The 25348-nt window shown below is 39.0% G+C and overlaps 1 protein-coding gene across 4 annotated transcripts in view; it reads right to left on the bottom strand.

Moving 5' to 3' along the window:
* Positions 1-25348, bottom strand: part of LRFN2 (leucine rich repeat and fibronectin type III domain containing 2) — a 156436-nt gene that overhangs the window by 74750 nt on the left and 56338 nt on the right. The window contains exon 1 of one of the 4 annotated variants that reach the window (XM_051615639.1): positions 24885-24909. The exons of 2 other annotated variants lie outside the window; for them this stretch is intronic. The gene's annotated coding sequence lies outside the window, so the exon portion shown is untranslated. Of the gene's footprint in view, positions 1-10321; positions 10359-24884; positions 24910-25348 lie in introns of those variants that run through there. One more of the 4 variants, XM_051615638.1, reaches the window with a different exon arrangement.

The following is a 25348-nucleotide window of genomic DNA, read 5'->3' as shown; positions in this document are numbered from 1 at the left end:
GTATATCTCTAAATATTGCTTAGGCTGGAGTGTCTACAAATCAGAGAGAGTATAGTTTTTAAGGTCATATAGCTCACAACTTGACATGAATAAAAAAGCACTTGCTGAGTATATCAGAGCCTGACAGACCCTTCTTCCAGTAGGACACTGCAGGTGTTTCTGGCTCTGATGACTTGCAAGGCAACAAATCTAAACAGCCTGGGACTGAATTTAAACCTGTTACTGTAAATAAAGGCTTGAAATATTGAGAAGAAAAATCTGCCAGGAGTAAGGAAGAGCATAAACATACACACATATAGGTTTGGGATCTTCGAAAATCTATGTTAGGACCACAGATACTTTCTAAGCATTAATATATCTGTATCTGTTACTGCATATTTGGAGCAACATCTTCTTGCATTAAATTCAAAACATGCACTATTGTCAGTTTATATACTTACTGTAAAATTAGCCAAACAAATGTCTCTGCCATAGTGGCTGAAAACTTGCTTTTTGTTCATTAAAGCAATGCTGTGCAACATTAGGAAAAAGTACTACGTTGGTTCTACTACTCCTGTCTTCCACCATTACTGACAAGCAGATGACCAAAACAAGCAAAGACATTAAAAATCACTCTGCTATTGTTATGAGAGGTGAGTTAAATCCTATTTTGCTTTGTTCATCACCAATCCTGTCAGATTAATAGTGAACATAGTATCTTCTCTGCTAGTGGCACAAAAGAAACAGAAGAATTCTGATGCCATTTTCTAAGTCTGAGGTCGCAATGCTGGCAGTTCAAAAAATCATTGTGTGACTTCTAAATGGAACAAATTTCCTCAGGAAGTCACAGAGAGAATAAATATGGAACCCCACACTGCTGTTTTGACAACTGCTTTCCTTCTGTAGCTGCACTTTCAAAGGGAAGCCAACATAATTTGGAATAAGGTATCTGCTTTCTCAGCTGACACCAGTCTGCTGAATAGCAAAATGACAAATATCTCCATGGTTATTTAATCATTTCAGGCATAATATGCTATTTTATTTGACAATCTCTTTGATCTGTGGATAAACTGTAATGCTGAGTAATTTCTCTCTATGAAGGAATAAGATTATCTGCTCATTAAATAGCCTCGTTGTCCCAATAGCAACATCACAGTACAACTAGAAATGATACTATTAAAAGAGTGGGGCAGAAAGGCCTGGAAGTTACAGAAAATACAACTGAAACCACTCGTTTCCTGCATTGAGTGAGAGGAAAGAAAGCTTTGGGGGCTTGCAGCAACAGTGCTGCCTGTATGGACACAGGAAGTCAGGCTGCCAGGGAGTTACTCAGGTGAGGCTTTTGCCTGGTTGGGTAGATTGGCTCATAGATCCCTGGGTGGTTAGATTATGCTAGTATCCCACAGAACCAAGATCAACAAGCCTTGCTATAGTTTCCTGAGACTGCTTTAACAGTTGATAGCTTCATCAAAAACCACAAACAGATACAGAAGGTTCATTTCCCATAATTTATTTCCATCTGATGTGCATCTTCAGATGGAAATGCTCTGCAGTTCATGAAGTAAGTTATATAAGTGAGAAAAGCAGGCATTTCATGATGCTCTGATTGTGCAGGGCCTGCATTATGCATGGTGATAATAATAAGCTCTAAGCTATCAAACAGTGCTTCCCATTTTAATATGGCCAAATGGTTACACAGAGCTCTGTCATCATCATCATTTTGCAGATGAAAAAGCACAGAGAATTATTTTGCTTGAGGCTGTATTAGAAACCAGTAACATATCTGAAACTAATACCTAGCTTTCCAGCCTCCTAGTCTAATGCTCTAACTACCATTTTACCATACCAATAAGAACATGGATAAAAAGTTTTGTCATAAAACAAGAAGCATAGTTTACATCACCTATGCAAGAAAGAAATAATTATAAGATTTATTTTTTAAAAAACCCTGACCTTTCTAGGCAGTCAAAGAAATTCTCTGAATAGTGCCATGTCAAATTGCAAACTGAATACCTTTGGAGCTAATGGATATATGAGAGTTAGACCTTACATCTTGGGTCTGATGACAGGTCCAGATGAAAGAGCCATCTGATCCATTTTCTGTCTCTGACAGCGGCCAAAACCAAATATTTATGGAAAAACTGAGCATGTATTTGTCAACATTTCTCTAGAATACTCAGAAATCACAAAAAATTGTAGATGAGGGACTTTCTGAGACATAAATGTGGTTTGTATTTAACAGCCCAATGGCAAGGAGAGCCAGAGCTTCCCCAAAAGCTGAAGAAGGACCTTCATTATTTTATTCTGAACACAAAACAAGTGACAGTCGGTGCCTTATAATACTTGTATGGGAAGAATAAAAATAGCATGAATAATTTCCCACTCACCCTCTCTTTGAAAGTTCTCATATTCGCGAATTTTGTCACCCAAGGTTTAATATAAATAATAGACACTGAACGTAAGTTTGGTCCATTTTGACTGCTGCTAGTGTTGGAAGAGGTCCAGAGTCAGTCCTGTGAAAGGAGGAGCTCTGTCCCTCAGAGATGTCTGAAGAGAACTCTTTAAAAAATCCCTGATTTCTGTGTCTCAGCAGAAGCATACACTACCTATTTGCCATTCCTGTCAGATTTTTTAGATCTTTACATTTTCTTAAGGTGGAGGTGAGCAACTTAGTTTCAGTAAGCAACTTTCAAAAATGAGTGTCTGCTGGCCTTACAGGTTCTTTTAGAGTCCGTCAGCTGTGTTTATGTCACAACTGTGCACTTCAATGCCATTCAGAAACAGCCAAGCTCAGGTTCAAGAATGAAGCATTTTGCATAGGCTAATGCACCCGGGTTTACAAGAATATTTGGCCAAATAAAACACTGTGCTAGCCCAGAGGGGCTATTCCCAGCCTGTGGTCAGAGTTAGTCTGACCGTCTCTGTAGGGCATTTCTTGACACAGAGTGACAATACCATCCTGATGTCTTCGATGTGTCAATTTCCATACCACTTTCTAACTAAGTTCTCATCTAGATTAAAAGTAAAACTTGTTTTTGTGGAGCACATGGAGTTTTTCAAGGCCCCAGTTTGCCTGTCTGCATTGAAGTGCCAAAATAATGCTATGTGGCATGCTTTAGTATGGAAAGGATTTCTAAGTATACAATCCCTTTGGTTATAATTAGCAACATAATGCCTAATGATCATTAGTCAAAAGAGGTCTTGAACTACCTGATTTTCTTCCAAAACCTGTTGATTAGTAATCCCCTGTAGCTGGGCCATAACAATCTGAAGAGAGTCTTGACTTGAATGCAATCATCTGATTAGCATTCATCCAAGCAGAACATCCTCTTCTGTAGAGAGCAAGCATATTTCTACCTTTTGCTAGATTTTGACATGAGGCAGGTGTATTAAGGATGGGAAATGTATACAGTACATAGTGTTCTTCGACCAAGCACATGGAAAAATTCATTCTGCCTTGACAACAGTGACACCTCCTAGTACACCGGGAAGGTATCACTGAGCTGTCATCAGCTATGCTCTCAGATGGGAGAGAGATGATGCATACATAGAAACCCAGAAAAATAGAGGAAGAGATGAAAAGCACTTAAAAACCAATTACAGATAAGTTATCTAAAAATAATAACAAGATTGTTGTTGCTGTGATGTTGCATTCTGTCAGCAATAAGCAAGCAGCAGGCAAGCTTAAATTGTATCATTTCTTCTAGAAAACATAGATCAACAGAACAGCTATGAAAATGTTGATTTTACTCCTGTGCCATCTCTACTGAAACCCTGGAAACTTCTTAGAGTGCATTGAGCTTGTCCAGGCCTGCCTCAAGTAGTCATTAGCAGCTACTATCTGTGACTACTGATACACATAAACTCATGGAAGCTGATGAACAATTCAGTAGCTGAATTAACACACACATATACAGGGCATTGGACAGTGGAATAATGTATGCCAAGAGCAGAGAAATCCTCTTTCATTATAAACACACTGAAATGCTACTTTCTGCTCCAGATCATATTGGCAACTTCCTCTTCATGGGGCTTGCTTTGACTGTGTTGATCCCCATGCTCTTGTCTGAGTTGTACTGAACAAGATGCATCTTTTTTTTTGGTTCCTTCAACAGTTCTCTTTCCTGCCCAGGCTTACTGTACTTTAATCCAAATGCAAATATTAGCTGGTTGGGTGGAGAATGGATTGAGAACAGCCCTGTGGAAATGGACTTGGGGGTACTGGTTGATAAGAAGTTCAACATGAGGCAGCAACTTGTGCTTGCAGCCCTGAAAGCCAGCTATGTCCTGGGCTGCATCTGAAGAAGCATGGCAAGGGAAGTATTTCTCACCTTCTACTTTGCTCTTGTGAGACCCCACCTGGAGTACTGTGTCCAGTTCTGGTGCCCCCAATCCAAAAAGGACATGGAGGTCTTGGAGTGAGTCCAGAGGAGGGCCACAAAGACAATCAGAGGGCTGGAGTACCTCTTTTATGAAAACAGGCTGAGGTAGCTGGCATTGTTCAACCTTGAGATGAGAAGACTCCAGGGAGACCTTGTAGCCCCTTGAAGGGGCCTAGAGGAAACCTGAGGAGGGTTTTTTTTTACAAGGGCGTGTAGTGATAGGATGAGGAAGAACAGTTTCAAACTAAAAGAGAGTAGATATTAGGAAGAAATTATTTAGTGTGTGGGTGTTTAGACACTGAAACAGGCTTCCCAAAGAAGTTGTGGAAGCCCCATCCCTGGAAGTGTTTAAGGCCATGATGGATGGGTTTGGAGCAACCTGGTCTAATGGGAGGTTTCCCTGCCCATGGCATGGGGGGTTGGGACTTTAAGGTCCCTTCCAACCCAAACCATTCTATGATTCTATACTTTTACCTTAGTATCTCCAGTACCTACTTTTAGCCATTATTTTATAATCTACAGCACAACTTTGCTATTCCTATCTCCCAGCTGATTATTGCTTTTCATTCATGACTGATTTCTGCATCTTCTCCCTCTGTTGAGAGTATTTGGAGAAAGTAAAAGTATAGTTGGAGGTTGTGTGGAAGTTCCCACCTTCTGTCACCCACTCCAGGCTCTCCCAACTTTTAGATCTGCTCTTGACATACCTTGGGCACTTCAAAGAAATCTCTGAATACATTAGGTAAGTCTAAAAATGTACTCTGCAACTCAGCTTGCAAGGAACTAGTTATACTGAAGACTATAGCTACCTTTATCTGTACAATTTTTTTTTTTTTTTTTTTGCTTCTTCTGCACCTTCCTGTCTCATGGGTTAGGAGGGAATTTCTTACTTTAAATCTTCTTCCTCAGTTGATGTTCATGAGGGAACACAGCCCCTGAAGCTGCCCTGCTAGGAACATATATGAGGTGCTGTCACCAGATTACAGGACAGGAGGTTTCTTATTTGGCAGTGCTGAGTCCCTTCTGGCTACAAAAAGAGGTGACAGCAAGAACTAGGAAGAGAAGGAAGATTAATGGTGTGTGTAACGCAGTAGAAATAAGAAATTATCATACACTACAGAAAGAATCTTTCCAGAGAAAATGGCTTCAGAAAGGCAGAGGTTGGAGCCAGTAACATCTGTAGGTACTCATTTAGCCAGTTTATGCAACTGTATGATAAATGTCATGCAGCTCTGTGATAATAGCTATCTTCTGACTCGAATGCCACACAAAGCAGGGGGATCATGATCCATGTCTGGCAGGCACAGGGTCCTTGTTACCAAGCAACACGATTTCTTTTATAGAGCCAGATTTCTACTTTGATTAATTTCCATTTGTTTTCCACAATTTACACACTAGCAATGGAAAGGAACAGGTACAATAAATATCAGTAAAGCATCTGTTAGCTTTCTAATATTAATTAACATTCATGTCAGTGCTAACTGACACAAACAGAGAAGTTAAGATGTAATTCACCTATAAAATAAACTTTCACAGATAAATCCTTTCAGAGAGAAACTTTTTTGCGTAGTCTAAAATTCAGTTCACTAGCTCTTGTGGACTATGTGGATGCTTTTTCTACAGTTTTGATGTTCAAAAAACATCCTGTTCTTTGTTTACAGAGGTATACACATAACATGGAAACACACACATTAGAAAGGGAGGTGTGAAGGCAAAGGCAATGAAGAAGCTACTGTATGTCAAAAAACCCACTACATTATACCCTTTGCAAATGGGAAAACAACTCTGTGGGATTTGGCATGTTGCAATCTACTTATAGAAGAACTACTAACTAGAGTGAAAAACTGTGGTATGAATTACTTATCTTCCCCAGTAATATTCTGTGAAAGAGAAAAAGCTTCAGAAGGACTGTGGATGGTTGCCTGATTTTAAAGAGTTAAACACTGTTCTGGTTCCCTATATCTGTGCAAGTGAGTTCTTAAACTGATGTCCAGCAAGTTTCCTAACAAAGGTTTGCATGAGTGCTCACAGTGGTTTTAACATTTTCTAATTGTTTAACGTGACATTTGGTGATTCAGCTTCTAGAAGTCCTGACAGCCTCTGCCTACAGCTGAAAACATGGAACTGTGCCCCAAGACAACAAATGTATATAAAATACCAAAGTGACAAACTAAAGCGTGTCCCAAAAGCTAAGAGATGCTGACAGTTTTGTCGCTGCCATAACTTGGGTCTTAGATGATAAACGGAGAATAACGGATGGCAATGTGGAATGGATTTGGGGCAAATAGTCATGCCACCTAAGGATATCAGGAGCGTCTAGTTTGATCCTTTCTATACTATTCTGCTCCTACCAGTCTCTTTGGCAAAATCTATGATGAATCACATAATATGAAGAGATAGAATACTGTGGATAAATCCACCTTTTCTGTGCTATACAAAGAGCTGGTGAAGATAAAGCCATGACATTTAAGAGACGAGGAAACATACTTGGAACAGATATTCAGCTCTGATAACAGATGTATGTCCAGAGTGTGAACAGACACTCCTTAATAGCCGTGAACCAGAAAAGAAAGACGAGAAACCTCTCACTTTCTTCAACCACAGAGTGAAAGTCATTTGCCAGGAAGAAAAATTTCCCCAATGGGTTCTTGCAGTGTCAAGAGGTTATAAGATAGAGCAGTCTTTACTGAAGTTCACTAGGGTCAGCAGAAATCTTTCTACTGCTGTATCTGAATCAGGTGTTAGCCTTCATGACCACTGCTGAAGGCTTGGTATCCTGTGAGCCTTACACACAGTTGCTGCAGTGTATTTTCCTTAAAAACTGACAAACGAGGGCATTTTAATATGCGCATCCCTTCTTTCAGACCATTTGTATTAATGTGTTGCCACCAGTAACAGTGTCTTCCTCCTAAATGAAAGGAATTTTCTTCCTTCCCAAACATCAAGAAACATCTGTAAATTTGATGAGAAGCAGCTATTCTTATAGATCAGCAAAACAATTCATTTTCTAAGTCCCCTTCTTGGATTAACTTTTTTTTTCTGACTTTCTGCATCTCCCAGTGGTTATTTTTTGGTCCTTGTGAGCCAGTCTGTGGTCCTCAGCACTCTGCAAATTAGAAATATGCCCCACCTACACAACTACATATATATGGAGCACGAATTAATCATTTTGGCCTTTCTTCCAGCAAACAGAGGTTGCACTGCTGTACAGGGCTGAGTCCTGTCAAGTCTTGGAACCACTCAAAAGCTGGAATGCCCTGTCTCAAGAAGAGAAAAATCTCATGATCAAAAAGGGACAACTATGTGTCCTCAATTCCTGTGAAAACCTAGTCACTCACAGAAGGTTGCCTCAATAGCCATATGTAAGTTTTAATTTGAAAAGGAGATTGTCTGAAAATTTCAACAGATAGAATTGGATTGGTCTTTTTTCTCTAGGTGTAAATGTCATCACTAAGGTTTGAAATACCCAGAGCCCATGAAAATCTTACTATTTATTTCAAGGAGCTCAGCAGTTTTCCCCTCATTCCCAATTTTGGAAGAAGGTGTTTGAAAATCTAGGAAAAAAAAAAAGAAAAAGAAAAAAAAGCTGAGAATATGAAAATGTTTACTAAAAATGGCCAAAACCAGTATATAACTTTGTACATGTGTTTAGGGGAAATATTGCACCTGTGTCCTTTACACTTATTTTCAACAAACCTACTTGAAAATTAATTCTCAGTACAATTTTTTCTTTGAGTTAAATGCTTCTTATCATCTCAGCACTTCCTTCAGTTATTCTTGTTTCTGATTATATCTTTGATTACATCCTTAGGTTATTTTTTAGGTATGACACAGCAAACCTGGCAGCCGTAATCCCTTTAGTAGTTCAAAATGTTTATGGGGGTTGAGGGATGTTAAATGTGGCAGTTTAAATGCTAAGCTGAGTAATCAGTTCATTAGGAATTTGCTCAATACGTTTGCTGTCTGCAGCTGAAGCATGCAAAACTGGACTCCGGTAATTCAGCAGACAGTTTAATGTATGAACCAGATAAACTCCTCAAATGTTGATTGACAAACCCTTGGATTTTTGTTAGCAGTGATAGGTGCACATTCACACCCACATACATGGATAGCTTATCCTTTTCCAGCATAGAGACACTATAGCACAACTGCATTTAGCAGCCAGGGCAGGTATACACAGCTCTACCTCCATGGTCCTGATCCAGGGCAGCCTCAGACAGCAACGTCAGGCTTCAGGGGGTTGAGAAGAAATCTGGGGAGCTCCATCACAGACATGGAAATATTTCTGTCCTTTGCTATGTGTACCACAGTCTATCTTTGCATTGAACCTACAGACTCTAAAATACTCAACCTATGGCTCTATCGTGGCCCGTCTTTCTGTTTGGAGGAACTATAGTCCCATGGCAGAAAAAAAAATACAAACACAAAAAACTCAGCCCTGTTGATTTCTTAAAGCTGTCTCAGCTTTTTGAAATCAGACTTCATTTAATGCTTCCCTGTTCTTCCCCTCCACTTTAGCCTGATGAATATCCATCTTCCAGCCTGAATATTATTAGTTGTTTTGGGGCTTTTCCCCCCCACAATAAACATAATTTCTCTCTTTGACCCTTATCTCATGCTCCACAGCAAACCTTATCTCTGCTAATGTTACATAACAGCCACAACCATCAATAATTTAACAAAGCCCAGGAACAAATGACCCAAATTTCACCCAAGTCCCCATGGTAAAACTTTTTTCTGACCAAATTTATACCTTCAGACATTTTTTTTTAATGCCTAAGATGCATGGAATATAGGAATTAAGGGGAGTTCAAATCTCTGGTTACCTGTCCAATCTGATAGACTCCAGATGCACTATACAGCCCCAATATGATAAGTGCCCTTGCCTGGACAGTAAGAGAAATTTACTTAGATCATTTGCAATGTGAAGAAAATAGGCAGGAAAGGCTGAACAACCCCAGACTCCATAGTTTTATGAGCATCTACTCCTTTCCTTCAGTAAAGCATGATGCCTCTATCACAGTAGTGAGTTAAAGACTTTTCCTGTCTGTGCCTTAGACGCCTGCAAGGACAAAACAGAAGCAGGAACTACTCCTTCAATCAGTTCCTTGCAAGTGTCCTATTAAATGCAGAGTTCATTTAGACTTACAAGCAATTTATGAAGCCCTGAGAATTTTACTGATCAAAATATTCTTGAGGCTCTGCTTCTACAACAAAAATTTATGTAAGGGGAGAAAGGGGGGCAGGGGAAAAACAGAAAAGTCCAACATCATGGCTCAGCATGATAAACAAGCGTGCAAAGGAACGGACCACTACGGGGAAAGGGAGGAATGAAGTGATTATGTGGCAGAGATTGATCTTCCCCCTCAAAATGCATCTGGGAAGGAAGAAGCAAGAAAACATGAGAATTCTGCCAGTGCATACAATGACCCCTCAAAGCACCATGGGGAACTCCTGATGAAGAGCTTCTCTCTAATGCTTCCTGCCAACTTGATATTTGCCAAATCCCATTTGCTTCTAATCACTCACAGACAGTTGCTTGGCCTGAATCTTCTCCCTCTTTTTCTGGTGCAAAGCTGGAGCTAGGCTGCAGAAACTAGCTTGGTGCTGCTGTATGTGAGAGCAGGCCTGTACCTCCCTTTGTGGTCCACAGAGAAGTTAAAAGGCTGACCCACCTGCCTTAGGGGCTGGCTTGGACAAGTCTTGGAGAAGAAGATGGGTAGCAGGGTGGTCATGGAGACCTGCATGATATTATAAGGGTTATCTGTGTAGGAAGTGACAGTACATAGCTAGGATATTCCCAGTATATGCTCTGGGAATAAATGGTTAATCAGAGATACAGTTACTTTTCTGAGAGCTCAGGAAAGAGAAACTGCTTTCTGAAGGCTATATTAACATTAATCTCACTACAGTTTCTTCCATTACTCTGCCACAAAAACAGAACTACCCTTCTCACTCACCCAGGGGCTTTTGCAGGATACGACACGCAAAGTCTGGCTGCCCTTTGGAGACGAGCCCAGTTTTCTGAAAGATCCTTCATGGCACAGCAAAAAAACAAAAAGAAAAGAGAGTCCTTATTAAGTGCTAGTCATCCAGACAAAGCACCAAGGCAAAGCTAACTTAGGTCTTAGTAATACGTGCCACTCTGTGTAAGACCAGTGGTTCATCATGTCCACCTTCCTTCGTGCCTTAAGTTATGGCAATACATAAGGACAAGAAATGGCTTTCTGACTCTCCTCTGCGTACCTTCAGCAACAGAAGCAATCAGCTGACATCCTGAAGCACAGCATCTGATTGCATTTTGCATGCATAATGGTGGCTGTTATTATTGGTAAGAACAGTGGTAACAGTTCAACAAATGTGTCTTAATCATTTTCTGCTTATGTAACGCACCATATACAAATATTAATGCAATCAAGTGCACTTTAAATACTGACTGCAGGAATACTGCCTGAAGTCTCCTTTTACTCAATAAGGACTGTTACTGAATCATAAAGTCTGGACAGAAAAGCACTGTGCAGAAGCCGGGTAGTTTTTGAGGGAACTGGTCCCATGTTTAGATGTTTCATAGGTAGGGTGATCCTTAATAATGATGTGTTTAGACCCTAGTTTAAGAATATTTAAACAATCTTTTTCTTATGTCTCTGATCTCTCTTGCCTTTAGCTCATCAGGATTACTTGCACTAGTTTCTGCCTTGTTATTCTGAATTTAGATTCTTGTATGTAAGACAAAAAGAGGCCTGTATGCAGCAATAACCTTATGTATTCTAGAGAAAAACACAACAACAAAAAAAGCCACAAAACACAAACACACAAAGAAAAAAAATAAAAAGCTCTGCACATAGATATAGAGATGCTCTGATTTTATCTCTCATGCTATAAATTAATTATGCCAGTACTCTCTTTAGCATGGAGGAGAACAGCTACAGACTGGCATACAGCTGTACCACTGAATTCTCTCATCCTTCCAACAGGGTAATTTCATTCAGGCTGCCTATTGAGAGAGGCTTGTGGCCCCTGCTAAATCCTGATTATCTGGGAGAGTGCATGGGCCAAATACCCTCTGGAGACCATTCTAGCAATGTAACAGTATAAGCAATTGGATTTGAGTGCTCAGGAGTCTTTTCTGCTCTTTTTTAGAGTCCTAAACTATAATAAGCTCAGCATTGCTGTACCAATTTTGCTTAAACTACAATGTTTTGGATCAGGAATTGTTAGCAATCTGAAATTAAAGCTCACTTTCTAAATATATATGTGTACATTGCCATACACACATCCCATTCCCAGCTGGAATTAGTATACTTCCCGGGTAACTTCTACAGACTTAGAAGTACCAGTACAAGACACACTTCTTTTCACCAGTGAAGAAGTCATTATTTCTTTCTTTAACGTGAAAGAGGGAGGTGAACAAAATCATTCAGATGGGGAGACAAGCAGTTTCCAAAGAGCCCGGAAAACTCATTTATAACTTGAAACTATCTGTGGGGGGTTAAGAGTCCTTGCTACTGTTTTTTCATATTTGCAAAAGACAAGATAAACCTTGAAATCATTCATATAAGAAGCAAATATCACCTTAGCTTTTTGATACAACATAGAGCAATTCACACAGTTTGGATGAAGCTATACAGAACCATTCTTATTCTCTGGTTCTTCTCCTGACCAGGCTTTGGACCAGAAGTGTTTGTTATTCTCCATTCCTGGTTCTGAGTCTTCTCTGCATGAAACAAGGCCATTTAATTGAATAATGAGGAATTTTTTCTGATAATTCTTCAGTGAATTGGGCTGAGAAAATGCCATCAATCCTTATTTCAGGGTGCAATTCAAGTGGCTTGTAACCAAGGTTTTAGACTGAAAAAAACACTGAGCATGTCCCCACTGCTAACTGGAGCACAATATACAACTTTTTAACCTATGAAACTATATTAAGTTAGGCTGGTTGCCTGCCAGTAACAAGCAAGGCTTGCTCAGCCACTCCAGTTCACTTTTGGGACAATGACTATCATGTCACTGGTGAGCATGTTTCTGTAGTTGTAGTTTCAAAAGTAGAAAGGAATAAGCTGCCCATTATTAAACAGCACAGTAAACTGAGCAAACAGAAGGAGAGTCAGAACTGAGACCAGAAGGTCTGTCTGCCTGCCTTCTAGCTTAAAGCAATGCTTAATGGCATAGACCACCCCAGGGGTAAAAGATGTCAGAGATCAGTGTACCTATGGCATACATGGCCACTCTTTTAAAAATCCAATCAATATTGTCTACTGTCGGACTCTGTCATTTCTCCTTAGTTTGAGTTATTTCTGAAAGTCTTTAAAATGGGCCTGCTTGAAGCAAGCCATGAGGAGTCCAGCCATGCATCTCCTTCAGCTCAGGTAGATGCTAGGAGGAGAGTTCAGAGCAGACTTCCACTTCGCTCCTGACAAAGTTTTGTTTAACGACTATAACGATGATCGTCAGGATCTTCTATTATTTTTCCATGACAGAAAAATTAAAAATCTAATTTCCTTGGTGCTGGGATCGAACAGCCAAATAGTCCATGGCATTATGATATAAATACTTCTGAATAAATTAAAGAAGGATAAGAGAGACATTCAATACAAGGAATGTATTCTTCTCAGAGGCACTCAGCTCCAGAAAGACCTTTCTGCTAAAAAGTATAGAAGCTGGAAGAATTCTATTACACTAATTCCCTCTCAGCTCCTAGAGATATTTTATATATATACGGTGACAACATATATGTATATGTATATATATGGCACGTTGTTGACAGACAGTAGATACAAAAAAAAATCAAAGGCATCTTGAGCTGGGGTGTGTGAGGGTCCAAGAAGCAGATTATGCACAAATAGATCTTTTTTCAGGATCTCATGGGAGACAGCATATGTGTGACTGTCTTTATTTCCCTAAGAGATAAAAAAGGCTTTGCTCTCACAGGTTTGGAAATTATGAATCTGGAAGTTTCTATAGCAGAAAATGCAGTGCAGAAAATAGCAATATCCACTTGAATTCAGAGTAGTCACTCAATGTTTAAATGTGCATAGCAATAACACATACCATTATGGCAGTAGATAAAGAACATAGTACCCAGATGAAAATGCAGGGTATATTTTAGAAATCATATATTTTAACAGTACAACCAGGATCATGGCCAGGATGTTAAGTCTCACAAAAAAGGAGTTACCTTGCAGTTGATAATTACAAGGATGAATGGCTTTGTGTATGGGGGATGAGATCTGGTTAGTGTCCTGATCACAATCATTCAAAAAAATTATCACTTACAAAGAGAACAGTTGTGTCTTCTGAGTCACCAGCACCTGGATTTTCCCATTTAATAAATTCTCTTAAACCTCTTTTGGTTACAAAATTTGCAAGTGTACAATAGACAAGTAAGAAGAATAGTTTAAGTGATAGCTTGTCTAATGAATCTGAACATCTTGACTGGAGACATATCTGGTTTATGAAAGGGACAATTTACCTTGCATTGCCTTCAGCTAGCAGAAAAAAAACCAACCAACCAACCAACCAAAAAAAACCCCACAACAAACAAACAAAACACAAATGCAAATACAGAACTGTGGGGAAAATCAGCAGAAGTCACAATATTTGGGTAGCTTCTTAACAAACTACTGGAGAAATGAGGTGGAAAAAAAATCCTTACTCAAATACTGTAAAAAGGAATGGTTCTGAATTCCCCTGCAGGAGTGGGCAGAGTGAAGGGCCAGAGACATTTCATCTGCAAAACCCATCAAAGTATGTGCTCTCTTCTGAGTAGCACCACACCGTTTATTTCTATCTGCTGATGCCAGCTGAGTGTGCTGGCTGTGTGCAGTGCTGCAGGCTAAGAATCCCTCCGAGTGATGATCCTGATTTTTCCATTGGCTGAATCTTTGACAAACCATCTGCACATCACAGACCTCACTTTTCCTACCTGTGAAAAATTAACAAAATCTTTCATTTGACAAATAGACAGTGTTAAAATTAGTCAGTAAGAGTCAGAGCATAAAACCTTACTCTCTGGATTAATAGTTTTTCACCTAGTTAATCTGTCAAATTTGTCTGGAATTAGCTATTTAATTATTCGCTAAAAATGTAATGTTTACACAGTCTTTTGGAAGAAATTTTAGTAACAACACCTTGTAAGACTCAACACTGATTATCATTTTGTTTTAAGGAAGCATGATTTTTATGAGCCAGATGAAACATGATAGTTAACAATGACTTGAAAAAAGATCCTGTACTCCTATCTGTGGGCTGTATTCACAAGAGGACAGGAAGATGAGAGTTGTCTTTTGAGGTTTAGACTGACATGTTTTGAAAATAAATTTTGAGTCTGAGATGACAGTCTGGTGTCCTGGAAGTTGCTTTACAACCCAAAAATGGCAAAGAAGCCAAAATATTAAAAGTATTTATGGAGTAAAAATTAAATAAGGCCATAATAATTAGAAATATTGAAACTTAAAATTATGACCTTTTCTATTTTAGTAAATTTGATTATCTAGAAATGTTGAATTTTTTGTGTCTTTAAAGGTTAATCTGAAATAACTTTTTCCAAGTTACTTCAAAATTGATTTTTCCAGAATTTAAAAAACAAACAAAAAAACACCAAGCAGTGTATTTTGAGATAACTTCTACAGTTCTTTTTCTGCTTGATTGCAAATGGGTGCTATACGTGGCTGGAGTAGCAATTGAACTAGGGATCTCCAAACCATTTTTTTATTACTATAATTATACTTATTATGGCTTGGCCTAAAAATCTCCAGGAGTATCAAGATGCCAGAGTGTTAGGATCCATTAAAATATTTAATACACTTCTTTAAAAAAGCTTTTAATCTAAATAGGAAAAATGCCAGGGAAAAAAAAAATATTAACCTCCCATTTTGAATGTGAAGAGCACGTGACACCAAGAGGTAGTGACATGACAATGGCTACTCAGGAACTCAATGGCAGAGGCAGCGATCGTTCTGACTCCCTGAGAGCATATTGGGTGCAAAACTATACTTGGCCTCTAGAAAGTTATGTTATAAATAAGTTATTCTCTGTGATGAAAAACAGGCTATATCTGTGTTCTACTCAAGATCCAGGATTAGTTTCTTACAGTAGTGAGATGGTTAAGTAATTCCACGGGATCTCACCATGGTGATCAAGATCAGACACTTGACGTTTTACAGCCCATAGCCACTGCTGAATCTGAAGTCTTTGCTATTATCAATGCACATAGTAAAAGAGCAAGAAAGTAATTTGAAAAGTACCTTCTCCTTAGAGTTGCCACAAATCTTTCCTAAAGCATGCCCTGGCCAAAAGTGCAGTTCAGACAGCAGGGGTATTAAAATCCTTTTTGGTAAGAAGTTGCCAATGATCTGGTGTATATACGCCCTTGGAGTGCCCAGGCTGTCAGCTGCAGCAGCTGCTGCTTCATTCATTATACATGAGGAGTCACAGGCAGCGTGAAGCACTGAAATTAATCCTGACAGTCATGAATAAAATGTAAATACATCTTGAGAAGGAAACGTTTGCAAGGGAATTGAAAAAAAAATTTAAAAATGAAAAATTTATCCGTTGTTGGAATATAGGAGAAGAATGAAGCAGTACAGTCTGCAGAGTGAACACTTGAGTCTTCTTGCCTCATTTCAAGACCACCAGGAAGCAGGTTCCAGGGCTGCTAGCAAACACCACAGTGCTGCAGCTGCCTGGGAAGACAGACACAGCATCTCAGAAGAAAAACAAAAACAAAACACAAAACAAAATAAAAACACCACAAAAAAAACCCAACAACAAACCAGAACAACTACAATTCAAAGAAAACGTGTACCTAGGGAGTTTTAAACCCAGACAAACAATGGGCCTATCCTTCAGAGCCACAGAATAAGGCTTATTCTGTGTGTAGATGAGGGGAAAGCTGGCATCCATTGTCTTCTAGCCATGTTGTTACACTATCTCCATGCAGAGTTTAAAAGTGTTGACAGTTTAGTTGAAGCTTTAAGACAAGCTATCCCTTGTCTGCTTCTCGTTAGTACCTTTTACAATGGGCAGCGACCATATGAGTTCTCCTAGGCTGTTAGCCCAGTAAAACAGACCAATTAAATCACCATGTAATCCATGTTGGAGGCTCTTACCTTCCTGAGCAGCTCAGACTATTGCCAACGCTCACCTGACTCCACTCACACTGCCTGGGCCCTGGCAGCTTGCTCCAAGTCTCCCTGCCTCAGATTACCTGGTCACAGAGTCCATCAAATTAAGTTAATCTGCTTCACTGGGACATGAGAGAGATTTATATAATTCTGGATTCTTGCTGAAAAGTTGTTCTCTAGACACAAAGACTGGCTATAACACTGGATATTCGCAACTGTTTTCATCTCCTGTGGTTTGAAAACTGCAGGTCAGATATTGCTCTCAGCCGCACCCAGGCAATTCCAACCAATTTCAGTTGCAGGTAGGACAAAAATCTGCATATGCAGGGCTCAATCTAACATCACTGCAATTTGTGTATGGATGTACATGGAGGGCATGGGGATGGCACACAGCAACCACTCTCTGACAGCAATAGTACCCACCCAGCGGGGTGCAGGAGGGAGAAATGAAGAATCATTTTCCAAGTGGAAACTACAGGGAGAATTTTAAGCAGGCAGAATGTAATTACCTGAAATGGAATCATACATTATACACATCACACCATTCCACATAAAAATTTAAAGCGTGATTTGCAACTGAAGAAGCTGATGCAAGTTTCTGAGTTTTGTTTAATTTGATTCCTCCTCTTTTGCACAGTGCTGATGATGAAAGACAGATTCACCTGCATGGAGAAGCAGTATCTACCTTCTCCATGCTCTGATCTGGAAGAAGAAGATGGCAGGTGTGTTATGAAAATTTCTGAGAGGACCTCAGCTAAAGATCTGTCATCATATTCTTTGTATTGCTTTCACCTAACACAGCTACACTATCTATACCTTACTGGATGCATATATGTTACTTAACCAAAGTCCCTAGATCCTTCTATTACATGGCAATTGGATGCCTCAAAATCCTTAAGGCTCTTATACTTCTAATTAATCCCTCCTGAGACACAGCAGATAATTTTAAAGGTAAGAACTGAGGCTCAGAAAATCTGAGAATAGGATTCATCTCACCTAACTTTAGAGTCTGAATTGCAGGTGTCTGCACCTAAATTAGGAAACTAGGTTTTTCCTTAAGAGTCATTAGACTAAAAGAGGTGCTTATAGGACTGGACTTTCCCAAGTGTCTGGTTTATGAGGAAACTGATAATTCCCTGGAAGTGCCTGCTGTCCTTCTTTGACTATAAAGAAAGAGGAGATAATTGCCCTGTTATTTAGACCCATGCAGTTGAAACAGAAATCCATACTTGATTAGGGAAATGAAACTACATCTAATCCATACACTAATTTCTCAGCTAGCAAGCCATGACCCTATTCTTCAAACAACTTATAAAACATCTTCAAAAATACAGTCCTGCTAGGAAAATAGCCTTCAGCCCTTTGCAGATGTTGCGTCCCATGAGTGAATGGGTAATTCTCTGTCAGCTCCCACCATATTTTCAAAATAAAAATGGGCCCTGCAGTGTTTGCTGAGGCAGAGGAATGTTGCCTCCAACACTTCAGTAGACAAAGTTTGCATATTTAAAAGCTAAGCCTGAATCACAAAGAATTTCCATCTGACTAAACAGGGAAATGGGGCTAGATTAATGAGTGCCTATAGATTTGTGGGTCATTCTAGTAGAGTTTATCATCATATGACAGAGGAGAGAAGAATTGATTTTACTTGTAATACATATCTAATTAATAAATAGACACAACAATAACCAAAACCTCAGTATTAGTGACTAAATAAGGAAAATTATCTGCGTACAGCAACAGGATGGAGAAATAAAAGCTTTGGGGGGACCTGACATTCCAGTAACTATAAGAAACTAATTGAGAAGACAGTGCCAGGCTCTTTACCAAGGAGCAGGATAGGATAACAAAACAAAAAACAAATCAAAACAAACAAAAAAAAAAAGTGGCCATAAATCGAATCAGGATAAGTTCAGGCCATATACAAGAGGAAACTTTTTCACAACAAGAACATTCGAGCATTGGAACTGTCTCGATCCTTGAAATTTTTCAAGACATGACTGGATAAAGCTCTGAAGAATCTGTTCTGACCTCACAGCTCCACACATTTTGAGCAGGAGGTCAGTCTAGAGACCTCCTCATTTCCCTTCTAAATGATGTTATTATATGATAAAGACATTGTTTATGGACAGATTCCCATCCCCTATCAAGGCATTCTGCAGGGTAAATAAATGTGATCCTTATTGAAGCTTTGTGAGGAATAGATAGAGGTCTACCAGAGAAGCCAGCAGTCAGCCCATCTCAGTCCTCTCTGTGATGTGTGCAACAGAGCAGAAACTCAACATTATGTTTTGCAGTCTCTAGCTCCTTAAGCAGCCAAAAACTTTGAGCAGCTAGACTAATGAAAACTAGCTTGAGAAATCTTTGCAGCACATAAGAGACCAAAGAGGTGGCTGGTGTGATGACAGCAGCTGTGACTTTTGTCCCTGGTGCCTCAAAGCTGCAGACAGCACAGTTTGGGTCACAGGGATCTGGCCTTAACCTTCCACAGAGAAAGCTAGCAGTGGGGATGTCTGAGACATCTTAATCACCTTTTCAAAGTGCTTCCATGGAAAGAACTTTACTCTCCTCCTAGGGAACAATGACCTACCTTGCAGCATATCCTTAAATAACTAAATAAATAATAGTATTGGATACCCTGAACAGCCATAATTTTAATCCTCTTGGACCTACCTCTATATTGCATGCTCTAGAAATATCCCAACATTTCCTTTGGGTGTTTCTAACTAATGGTAGCTCCCAAAGGGAAGAAAATAATCTTTTTGTGTTTGTGTGCATCACTTTGCTTTCATGGGAAATGACAGGAACCACTTGTCTGAAAAAGTGAAACAAGCTGCATCAGCATTTGATACGGAAATTACTCAACCATGGTGTCATTGAGCCTGTGTCCTCGGGGTTTTTCCACTCTTGCCAAGCCCAAATAGGCACAGACATACCTCTCTTGTACCTGCAAAACAGCTGAAAGAAACCTATTTAATTCATTGTGCTCTAGAGAGGCATTCCTACTCCTTCCTGTTTCATTAAGGCTTTTTAAATTGAGGCTTAAATCACTTGGCTAGCCAGTAGCACATCTGCAGGAAATGCAGAATGTGTATTCATACTCCATGTTTTGTGCTTTTTTTTTTTCACCTGGTCTAATTGGGGAAAAAAAAAAAAAAATCTACAATGTCCTTTTTTCTCCAGTTGTGCCTCTCAGCTTGTGAGAGAAGGAAAACTCTAGAAGAGAAAACTCTGCAAAACTGAAGGACGTGTCATAAAGCCATTGAAATGGAAAATTAGATAGAGGTATAAATAGGCTCTTTGGAGGAAAATATGTCTTCCCTGCTATGGTGAGCATGGATAAACAATAAAAGATCATGTCAATAAGGAAAATGTTTGCTAGAGAAGATCTTTCCTCTTCAATTGTCAATCTTTCATTGGGAGGCAGTGGTGCACAGACAGATAACCTTGCTAGGCTCTTCAGATATGTGAATCTCCTACGGGACTTATCACCACCCTATTTTTTTTTTCCCCCTCTAAAATAATGGATATTGTCTCTTGTCTAATGTTGAATATTTATCCTGACAAATGCAGGAGTAGGGAAGGTGATTTTTCTTTTTCAAGACCACATAAAAAGACTTGGAAGAGCAGGAGCTCTGTCTTGTCAACTTCTGTTAAAGACACAGGGTGTCAACCAAGTTTGAAAACATGTCAGCTCTTGTAAACCCTGTTTCTTAAGAGCATCTTAAATTCTTAAATTATTCAACTTCAGATAAATGATCTGTCCATCTTAGAAAATATTTGAGAGTATATTCAAGCAATGCACAGCTGAAACAGATCAGCACAGAAAAAAGAACTTTAGCCTCTGACACATTGCTTTAAATTTCAGAAGTATATGAACCAGCAGAATTACTGTGGAGTTATGTTGGTTACACGTTAAATGACTGCAACATTCAGGTTTTGGGTAGAAAAAATAAATTAAAAAAATATTTTTCCTTCCTTTATTTTTGGTTATCAGTAATTAATAATTTTTCAGTAAAAGAAATCATATGGAAAAGCAATAATTTCATTGCCCACAGATTGTATTTTAAGTCTGCCTTTTCAAACAGGAAAAAAAAGGAGGGAAATTGTAGCATTTTAAAAGACAGTGAGCACTTTGAGTGTGATTTCCATACAACTACAAACTTGGGTTTTATGCAAATTATAGCAATTTTATTTTAATCTGGAATAAAGGAATATTGTGAACATGTATCTCCAAAGTAAAAAAACAAACCTAGAACTGAGTAAAAACTCACAGAAAGCTAGTCTGAAACATCAAGAACTTGGAAACACGTGCTTGTGAGGAGTGACTGAAAAGAATGAAGAAAAAGGATTCAAGCCTATGAATGATGATGAGAAGTGAAATTAATATGCCATGTAAAATCTTAGTTATTTTATTTCAGAATTTCTTAAAACACAACAAATGCACAGCAATGTGCTCAGTAATGCAGGCCATACATACACAGGGGAAAAAAAAACAACAAAAACACCTCAACAACAAACCAACCAACCAAAGAACTCTCTATCCTGGAAAACAGAGGCTATTATTGATAAGCAACTCAGATTTGAGCTTCCAAAATGATGCATGGTGTTTAACACTGATTGACCCTTTTTTTTTTTTTTAAAGGAAAATTATGGAATAAAGAATTTTTAAAAAACCCAAACAAATGTGTTTCTCTTTGTTCAGGCTCATCTAATTACTTTTTTTTCTGGACACTTACACATTTTTTATCTCCTTAGTTGGATATGGCATTATGTCATTAATTTAACATTTTAGCTATATCCAGGAGTTTTGTTCTTCAAAATGACTGTTTCTATTTCATTCTAATGCTGTACTCAGGATTGCTTATATTTTACTTTATAAAGGAAGTATAACTACGTTTACAACTCTTTCCCATCAACTTCTACCTCCTCAGTAAAACAGTGAGAAATTAGATATAAAGCTCTTGCCAAGTTTTAAGTTTAACAAGAAACAATTGAAACAATTGTTACTAGTGTTTAATAAAAGACTGACATTTTCTTTTTGTGCCATCTGCAAATTGTGCTAGGGTAGACTCCTACTTGCTTTATCTATCCATACAGCTTATCTCCCCCACCCCCCCTTTTTTTTTTTCTAGTGAAAGAAATCTGGGTTTGCTGTATCCAACAGCCCTACTTTAGCATGATAGATAGAGTTTACACAATTCGAAATGTCATCAGCTGAGATTGAAAAGTGTTAATTGACTACAAATGCTGGGAGAGAAACACTTTCAGATTCTTCAGAAGCTTTGAGTGGAAGAACAACAACCACAGGTTAACTCCCACAAAACTGGGTTTCTCATCACCATCATCATCATGGCTGTCATTGTCTGAATTTCTTCAATAGGAAGAAAAGGCACATGGAATATATTTCTTAGGAAAATAATGAAAAACGCAGCTTTTGAGAGAGATCATGAGGTCAAGTTTAAGGCTGTGATGAGAAGAGGCAATTTTCTCTGCTCATTACTTCTCCTTTCATGAAAGGGTCTTTATTCTCCACTCCCAATTTTGTATTTAGTTCTTTTCTCCACTTAGAATGACTTTTAGTACTCAAAATGAAAATGCAAAACTTAAGAATCCACAACATTTTTCAGATCTGTGTAATATCCTTTGACATAGATCTTTTTCAGGACTGAAGTAGTTTGACTACTCCCCAAGCTATTAACTACCCTTTCCACCTGCAAAGAGTTACTGGCATCTCACATATCCACCCTTCCCTTTCTACCCTGTCCTTAGAGAGAAAAACTTTCCTCTAAGAACTTACTTTGTTACTATCAGGGCTCACCTGTCTTCTAACTTTTAAAGAGGTTCAGAAGTCAGCAAAAAATTAACTACAATGCAATTAAATAAGGTTGTAACCACACTACAAGTGGAAGAAGCATGGCTGCTCTCATGCAATCATATGAGCTGCATTTAATTGAGTCAGACTGATTTATAGTTACAGAAAGAGCAAGAAACAGGTGTCCAATTTTATTTTCCACCCCTTGAGCACTGTCAGGAGTACCTGGGATACTTATCTGAATGGAAAAAGAAAGCCATAGGTATGTATCTGTAGGTCTCAGAAAACCAGTGGACTCCTGGAAATCCTAGACTAACAGTGACTTCATGCTCAGGTTGATCAACAAAGTCAGTATAAAATATGTGCACCCCCTAAACTCTGCCATAAGTCCCTCATTTGACTGGTTTCAATGGTAGCCCCATGTTCATACACTTTGAAGAACTGAATTACTACTGAGTTGGACATTGCCTTCAGCCACAAAGTATGGGCCTCTCATTTGCATTAGGAGACCTAGGATGCAGACTCTGCTCATCATGGAGGTAAGAACTCAACTTTGGGGTATACTTCAGAATTTTGACACCTGTTCTGTCACTCTAGCTAGGATTAAATGTGTAAGCTCGCTCACACTGAAGCACTGATAGCTTTGGTAACATACACCCATTCCTAAACACAGCAGCTGGGAACATAAATTAGATGGCAAATAATTTGACAAGAGCAGAAAATTAATGTACTTTTTTACTTCATAAAAAAAGGTGGGAATTCAAAGGCAAAAGTTTGACCTCAGTGGTTATGTTTCATTCCATATATTTTCTGTGTAAGGAGAGAGAACTTCTTGTTAAATCTGTATATTTATTTATTAATAGAGCAACTTACACTAGGCCTGACATTTCTTCAGAAAAGTATAACTTAATGGATACATTATTTTCTTTGATTTGATCAGAATTTTGTTATACATATTTACCAGAGTCACTCTGATGGTGCTGAAGTGCAATATCCTTCTCTCCCTTCCACTGCGACCCCACAGATACCACAGGATATCCCTGAGATACATTTAGGACAGCATCTTTCCTGTGCTAAAAAATACCTGTGATTAAATATTAGAAGAGAACGGACTGAGATGCTGGGTTGCTGAGAGGTGAGAAAAGGTAGTGGGGGGATGCTGATAAAATGTGGTCAGATCCTTGACCCAACTAGGGCTGTTGTTACCAAGGCAGCTGTCGGTGGCTCCAGCTCTCTGGTACGAGGCATGTTACTGGACTTGGGAAGCGTTGAGGGTGATTGCTCCTTGCTAATCTGCTCAAGAGCTGGAATTGCTCCTGTTTTAAGTCCAGCAGAGGTTAACATGAAGCTTCCATAGCACTGATCCTGTGATATGCCTAAACACTTGGGAAAATGGAGATAAGGCAGAAAGAAATCCTGATACAGGTTGTTTCTATATAACTGCAAGTTTTGCAGAACTTTCACACATTGTTGCCCTCTCAGTAGGTGAATCCATGCATATTTATTCAGAAAACACAGAGCTTTCTATCTGTTTGGGGTATTAATCCCTAACTAAAATTTTATCACTAAGGAGTCCTGTATCAGTGAGAACATGAATCAGATGCTGCCTCCAGTTGCATTGCTATCACCTTATGAATGGACATCCCTAAGGTAGCTCAGTATGTAGCCCACCATCTAAATTCAAAGACACATAGAGATGTGCTCCTACAAATTAGTAAGTGATCCAGGCTTTCCTTAGGGAATTTAAGTAAGTCTTATGCATCATATAACCGAGATGGGAAGCAGATGCCTAATAATAGATCTGTATTCTAATACCATCTGCTCAGACCAAATCCCCATAACAAACCGTGTCCGCCCGCATGTCACGCATTTCTGCAGCTTCAGCCTTTCCGAGGCTCCTTCTCCAGGTTGAAAGAATAATTCTCTGTCATGTTCACCCCAAGCAAAGTATTAGGACACTGGCCATCTGTTGTTTTTTTACAAGGGTATCTTATCTCTGCTGAGCCTCAGCATCCTGGCACATGGTGCAACCCAGCCACATACCAGGTCTCTCTCTTCTCATAACATGACATTAAAGAGGTCCTGTTAAATTAAAGCAGCCCAAATATCTAAAAGAAGAAGGTAAACCTCAAATACGCATTCACAATACAGAGTCAACAAGACATTTTATTTCACTCAGACTAGAACAACTGATTATTTTTTAAATATCTTTACTGAGGTTTAATGACTGTGAAAGGAACTATCTTCTCAGTTTTCTAAACAGCAGACAGGCTCTTTCATTTCCTGCACAAACACACAACACTGCAAACTGTTTAGAAGTGTGTTTTCCTTCCTCCTGCTAATGAGCCTTTATTTCTGACAGAGGGCTTGATCACAACACTTAGTCCTTACCTATTTTAGAGAGGGTAATTAGCTGTATAGATCAAGGGGTTATTGAGGTCTGTAGGTATTTATAATGTACACTGGAGAGTAAATGCTATCATGAGCTGGCTCTGAACAACACATTGTATCTGACACCCATGATTAGCCATCTGTGCTCAAACATTAACACCATCCTCTCTCTAATAATGGAGAAGTCAATGGACCCACCTTTGGAGAAGAAAGTGAGGGACCCTAGGTGTTTAAGCTGGTCCTTCTGTCAGCTGGACAAGGTAGGATGCTCCTTGATTTCTGTGGAATTATTTAATGGGAAGAGTTTCAATAGCACTAGGTTAGTTTCTAATCAACAACTAGGAAGCAATTGGGTTTAAAAAGAATCAAGTTTCTGCAGATGTCTTTTACATGACGGCTGCAGAGGTTCAAAATGTTTTAACTAAAAGGTATTTTTTCTGGTTTTGTTTCTTGTTTTTGTTTTTCCACTGATCAAAACAAGCAAATACCTTGTCCCTTTCTACATGCAGCTAAATAAGCAGTACTGCTCTAGCCACACATAAAGCACTAGCAAATTTTCAGTGACAAGAACTCAAGATGGATATTGAGACTTCCCCCTCTTATCATTACTCTTTGCTGACACTGCTATTCCTAGAAGTACAATTGCTGTGCTGTACTCACAT

This window comes from Apus apus, chromosome 3 (genome assembly GCF_020740795.1).
Source record: "Apus apus isolate bApuApu2 chromosome 3, bApuApu2.pri.cur, whole genome shotgun sequence".
NCBI classification, from domain to species: domain Eukaryota; kingdom Metazoa; phylum Chordata; class Aves; order Apodiformes; family Apodidae; genus Apus; species Apus apus.
Note: the sequence above shows the minus strand (reverse complement) of the source record. Positions and strands in the feature narration are given on the sequence as shown.